General features: G+C 44.0%; 1 pseudogene; it reads right to left on the minus strand.

The window, feature by feature from the left end:
• Window positions 1-325: 325 nt before the first annotated feature.
• On the minus strand, window positions 326-443 carry LOC124597077 (annotated as a pseudogene).
• Window positions 444-7,228: the final 6,785 nt, after the last annotated feature.

Genomic DNA, 7,228 nt, shown 5'->3' on the forward strand with positions numbered 1-7,228 from the left:
ACGCAGTAGACCGTCTCCTGCGATGGTAATCCTTAACCCCTTGCTCATGGCCCACCAAGATATTTCTTCACGCCCTACACCATATTTCTCTGATCTCCTTCAGGGATAACTTAAAAAAAAAAAAAAAATTCCTCCCGAACAGGCCGCGAAGGCCCAACGGTACCGACCGGCTGCCGTGTCATCCTCAGCCCATAGGCGTCCCTGAATGCAGATATGGAGGAGCATGTGGTCAACACACCGCTCTCCCAGCCGTATGTCAGTTTCTGAGATGGGAGCCGCTACTTCTCAATCAAGTAGCTCCTCAATTTGCCTCACAGGGGCTGAGTGCCAACAGCGCTCGACACACCAGATGGTCGCCCAGCCAAGTGCTATCCCAGCCCGCCAGCGCTTAACTTCGGTGATCTGACGGGAAATGGTGTTACCACTGTGGCAAGGCCGTTGGCGGGGATAACTTACTCGGCGACATATTCTCAGCCTACCACAACTTACACAATGGGGAGTTAATTCTAAATAAAAAAATTAATGCCGCCAACGGCCATTATGCGTCTCATGCCTGGCTGTGTTAAAGGCAAACATTAACTAGAGTTTTGTTCCGACGTGTGTGGTCAGAATGATGTTAAGCAATCAAGATCGCCCTCAAATTTCGGTTCACTTTCTACAAACAAAGGGTTCAGGTAGTACCCCGCGCTATAGAATACCTGATTCCCAATCCATTAAAGACTACTTGAAGACTCTGAAGGTAAATACTGCGGCATTATCAGAAATTAACTCTGCAACTACCAAAGGTAACGAAAATTCTCTTCAGCCAGTATCCACCCGTCTGCTGCCCTTGATCTGGTAAACGGACCCACAAAATCGATGTACAAAGTCTGCAAGTAGTTTCTGCTCGTTTAGAAGCTAGCAAAACGTGGTCACTATCTTCTAGAGTTGACTAGTGGAACATGTTTCCCATGCTCACACCGTCGATAAACTTTCCCTTTCACACGAATCGCTAGTGGACACGTTTTATAAATTTCTCGCTGTCCCCTCCCCCCCGCTCTTCGATACTGGTGAGAATAGGCGAATAACATGGATACAACTTTCTCGGATTGAACATGGCCTAATAACTTTCGCTCACTCTCTTCTCTGTTTAATTGCCCCTAAGAACACATCCCCTCCTGATACGTGGCAATACCCTTCAACATTGCTAGGAAATTCCTCAAAACATGATTCACTCCCTGGTGCTCACTATCCTGATCTGGTCCATTCACTCCTTTTTCTTCTTAACCCTCTTTAAACATGCAACTCAGCCTGTCCACAATGATACTTTCTGTTCCTCCTTACGTGTATGATTTCAGATTTAAAAGTCGAAGTTCAGTAGTCTGCCTAGCGATGCGGCTTCTGTGTTTCAGCGGCGCCATACCCACGATGCTCTAGAATTGGCTGCCAAGTACAAGATGTCATCAGTATCCAACACCAGCTACCCACAAACTGATTGGTTTGACACTACTTATCACGACTGTCAGTAATCTACCAGGGTCAAGGATACCACATATCGGTTCATTATTAATTTCACAGGAAAAAAAAGCTGTGTCCTATATCGCTGATACACAAACCTAGCTTAAAGTCCTCGAGGGACGGTAGTCGAACTGACACCTAGCTGCCCTCTTAGGATACTATCAACTGCTAGTATCCAATACCTTCTTCTGCTGTAGGCAATTTCTCTGGATATGTCCTTCCACAGCGAAAGCACCTGTTATATTCTAAACCTCGTTCTCACTACCCTGTTCACAATCCCCTTCTAGGCGCACATATCTAAATCTTTCAGTATGTTAGGCTAGTTCTTCTGGATTGTTGAAGGTGCACGGGGGCTGATCGGAAACAGCCACACATGATCAGCTGGTTTTATGCTTCCTATGACATTAGCCAACAGAAGAAAAAATGTGTATGCGGCTGTGGAAACCTAGTTAACATACCCTCTGGATGCCTCATTTATTTATTGTTCATGTCCATAATGTAGATCAATGAATTCTCATATTGCCCTCACAGGAAGTGCCCTTTTACAAAACCATCAGTGGAAATCAACTACAGTATCCCATTCAACTATCCCCTTCCTCTGTGGTTGTCACTATCCCACGTCCCAAGCTGCCTCTAGAGTGATGATACATTATCTGCAATAATTCCACATATATCAATGCAGACACCTGCTTCTGTTCCATGAATAATACCATATGAAATAAACACTTGGCTGTAGCAGAAATTGAATCTATCAAAAATTCCTTGATATTCAACATTCCTGATAACGAATGAAGTACCCTGGCAAATTGCATTTGCCACATTCTACCCACCTGTTCTGATAGCTATGTCTTACAAGCGTTTATAAATTAGTCTCTAGTAAGTTTAAATTTACGATGATACCCTACATGGAAGATGCCCGTGACAAATCGCTACTTACACCTTCTACCCTTGCCATTTTCACCTGTAACTCCTTCAACACAAGCCTTATTTCCCCATCAACTACTAGCAGCAAATCATTACTTGTACTCGCATAATCTGTAGTCCTTGTTAGCGACTTGAGCACCTGGCCCTGGAATGTTGCAATATTAGCTCGAACTCTGAGCTGGCCAGCAGAATACAGTTTAATTTATTACTCACATCCTTTCGCTCTCCCGCCGTCAACTACACCAGCTCACTACCGACCTGTCGAAGCTCCTGAGACTGCGTCAATACGGTGCTCGCAGGGATGTGTCCACAAATAACTACTACATAAGATACCTCCTCCTTGCACAGCCATGCTACGACCAGCATGTTCCTAGTGGCCATGTGTACAACAGCACATGGGAAAGCAAGACTCAATCTCTAGTTCGCAATCTAATACTATGGGCATATGGCACTATACCACCACAATGACGAACCATACTCTGTTAGAAATCGTAGTGCAGGATTTGGGCTGACTGGAGTTCAGACTGGGGTTGCACAGGTGTGGAGTTACTTTAACTAACAATTTTTATCCCAAAAAATCTACCTTGACAGATAACGAAAAAGCTATTTGACAAACGGCATTTAAATGCGTAGCCCAGTTATAGGGCCTGAAACATGGACCTTGCAACAACATAATAAGGGAATTAAGATTTCTTCAGCACAGTAATAAAACCATTTGATATTAACACCGCCGCAGTAACACTTAGGTAGGGGGGCAACAGCAAGAATACAAACAGTTCACAGTATTCTGCCACTTGCCCAAAAAAATAACATTAATAAAATGAAAATAGCTTGCCAACAGAAGCCCTTAATATAATCAATAAAGCAGGAAAGCAACTCTGAGATTGAACTGGGCTCTCATACATTTACATTTAAAATAAATACCAAAACTACTAACCATTCCCTTTACCAGCTACCTACTATTGGCAACACTACTACCCACCAACTTAAATACTACCTATACAAAGGTAGCAAACTATTCTCCATATAATAGCATATGAAATTATGGTTACACTCACAGTCTAATACTAACAGACGAGATGAGGATAGCTCTTGTTTCAGGAAAACAAACGTCCCGTCCCGTCCCCCCGTCCCCTCCTCCCCCCCTCCCCCCTCCATGAAAGCAAACAGTGACCTGAACATCACATTTTGTACAGAGTCCATCTGTGTGGAATATGTCTGGTAAATTTTTACACTCGGTACACACGGGTTGTGCCCTTTACTCTGCACTAGTCACTGTTTGAATCAACTCATGCGAGCAGTATTCCACTGCCAGTCACCAGAGAGCACTCTTAATGCTCCTCTTGTAATATGGTAGCCCTTGTTTGAGTATGCTCCGGAATGACAGACTTGGGAAGGACACAAAGTGCCCTCCAGTCCACACACTGCTACAGCACTTCACTTCAACCGTCAGTGGAGTCCCACTCCCGGCTCTCGACACGCCAGCTCTGAAGCACGATCCTTGCTCCTTTGCCGTCCAACCACCAAATACATTAACTCCGTCTTTGCACGTTGACTCCAACACTACTCATGTCAATATCTGCACAGACAGCCTGCCAGCTGATGGCTTACTGCCACGAAAAGCCGCCAAAACTCTCTTGCCAGAGGCAAACAAATATGCCACTTCAGACAGTACAACGATATGCCCAGCTGTTCTCGCAGCAGAAACAACAATCACATTGAAACTTGGAAACAATCACATTGCTGTACTTTAGTTTCACGTGTCGGTAGCTACATAAACCAGTGCTTGGTGTTGTAGGTATTGATGATAACATATTACATTTCTTTTATACTGTTGTGAAATTATTTTGTCAGAATAAAGTTAAAAATGGTAACAGTTCCATTATTACTCTGTCATGGGCCTCAGAAACCCCGCATCCCTTTACTAAAAAATTCAGACTATATCCCTGTAGAAAATTGAACAATCTGTTTGTGGGGTATAGGTTACCCGTATAACAAATCTCAAACGGTAAGCATCCTGGAAATTGCAACACAATTCGCCACATTATTTATAAAATGAACAGTTTCAGTCCTCGGAGAACTCCATAATGTAACAGCCCAAACACTAGCAGCCAGGACAGCAGACCGGCAACCAACCAGATCGCAGTTACCAGCAAAAGCCCTGCCAGATCAGCAGGTTAGTCATGGCTTCCGCAACCAGCACGTCCATGTGAGGCACATCACACCGACTCCTGTCTCGTGAGCGACCGACATACCGATTACGCCTCTCTAACACATCTACCCTGCTTCAAATGTTTCTAAATGGCCTCGATATAGGGGGGCCTTCCGCAGCTGCCAGCAGGTGGAAACAGAATATAAACCACCATGACCAGGCTGTCAGCAAGTCGTCACAGTTGAGTCATCCGCGATGGTGGAAGAGTAGCTGGTCAGTCTCCAGCCCAGGCCCAGCGCCAACCTCCAGCAGAGAATCACTCCTACCCTTCAGTGCACCCTGTTACAATAACTTGCGATTACACCTGACGAATTTTTCCCATTAAAAAGAAGTACCACATTGTATCTAATGGATATTTATTAACGCAGTCATGAAGCTGGCAAGTACTCGGGAGCTCGTATTTTGTTGTCTAAGCAACAGGATGGCATCGTATTACTTACCTTCGCAAAGCCAGGTAACATGGCACTGTTATTTGCATCCATCTTGACCTTATGGACGAACACAGCTATCGTATTTTCACAGCCGGCCGGTGTGGCCGTGCGGTTCTAGGAGCTTCAGTCTGGAACCGCGTGATCGCTGCAGTCGCAGGTTCGAATCCTGCCTCGGGCATGGATGTGTGTGATGTCCTTAGGTTAGTTAGGTTTAAGTAGTTCTAAGTTCTAGGGGACTGATGACCACAGATGTTAAGTCCCATAGTGCTCAGAGCCATTTGGACCATTTAATTTCACAGGATCTCTGTCTTTGGAATCCTAGTTACTCTTGCAGAGATTTTTATTACACAAGAAGCTCATAATAGGCTAGCATAAAATAAGTTTCATAATTCTACAGCAAACTGTGCATCTGTGAAACGACTACTCTAGAAAATTGAAATGGCCTGTACCTTTTCTCAATTGCTTGAAATGCCTAATGTGAACTTCGAGATGTTTTTTATTCACGCAAAAGGTCATAATACAGGAAAAATTCAACAGCAAATAATGGTTGCAAATAATGAGTGACTGAGTAGTTAAAAAATGGTTCTGGAAATTTGACGACACCGAAATGGACATGCATGGTTGCAATGCTCACTACTGGTTGGGATATTCGAGTCGTAACACATAATACACCAAACAGTGGATGTCATAAAAACAGAGCTTTCCTCCAGATCGCAACCATCTTTCCGCCATCAGATTTTGATGCAGTTACGGTATTGTGTCAGATTGAAAATTGTATCATACGCATGGTCAAATGAAAAGTTACTGACGAAAGGAAAGCACATTCTACATTGACAGTAGGTAACCTCTGCTATCTATACACTGGAGTCATAAGTGCGATACAAAGAGCTCACTGACCCTGGCAACTAGTTGAGCCACACCTGTCATTATCATTCTCTTCGGCCTTCTCCTCTCTTCCTCACATTTGTTCACAGCAGATGAAACTGATTCATCGCAGGGTGAAACTTGCTACTACTACTCCACATTAACCTGAACTCTAAACACAATGCTTTGGCTGTTGAATGGCAACTATCGACGCAGAAAGTAGTAGGTAGGCTAGGAGAGTTCTGGAACAAAGCAATCCACCATCCACATCACTGATGACATCATCTGATTCCCCCTCCCCTATGACATCATGCAGTGTCGTGAGATTTCTGCTAATCGGCCAAAATGCCCTGTATAAAATAGCAGGAAATTTAAAATAACCCAGCTGTGACAGTCGTTTTCTATCCTCCACTCCTATGACATCACTGTGGAAGGAGGGCTGTTGTAATAACTATAAATTTGCAGGAAATCCAAGAATGTGCTTTTCCCTATTGATAGAAGCAGGTTCGTACGGTAAGTGTAAAATCCAAGATGGGTACTGGGTTTTCCCATGACATCACTCGCCTGAGACAAAGGATGTTTGCTTCCCCATCAGGTCCCCCCCTACTATGACTAAACTTCTTTCGCACACCGTGACTCGAAATTCTCTACCTGGCGCTGCTGTTCATGCACTGCAAGCATCTCCCCAGGCTGGCTGATCACATTTAACTCAGCCCCAGTATCATTCATGCATCACCACATAACGCGACATGGTGCCACATAAGCAACAACTTCACGTCGTAGGCCATTCAATTTCTTCTGTACGGTAGGACTCTGAACAGAGCAGTGCTATATTGTCAGATTAGAGTGCACCATATACAAACACAATACCCTGTTTGGCGTGTAATAAGATGTCCCTTCCTCCCTCCCTGATCTTGCATGGTTCACCTGTATACTCGCTAAATTTTAAGCAATCATATTCCACACACGTTTCGTCTCTTCTAATAATGAATTGCTATGTCCAACAACAGCTGAAAATACTGGGACTGCTATCTTTCTTCTAACATAGTGACGATAACAGAAAATTCATGAAATGTTAATCCTGCATCATTTGATCTGTTAAGTTTTATCTCATGTAAAACATGGTAAATCCTCTCAACATAGCAACAACTTGAAGCCCCTATCTAGACGCGGTGTTATGCTTCTACACCTATTATGCAGTGGATATCTGAGATTGCCAGAGTGTGAGAGTTCTCTAGCTCCCTTCCTCCCACAGACACCTAGTACGGTTCATCAGTTCATATGTGCTCTAATGTGCTTT

Source organism: Schistocerca americana, chromosome 2, assembly GCF_021461395.2.
Source record: "Schistocerca americana isolate TAMUIC-IGC-003095 chromosome 2, iqSchAmer2.1, whole genome shotgun sequence".
Taxonomy (NCBI): domain Eukaryota; kingdom Metazoa; phylum Arthropoda; class Insecta; order Orthoptera; family Acrididae; genus Schistocerca; species Schistocerca americana.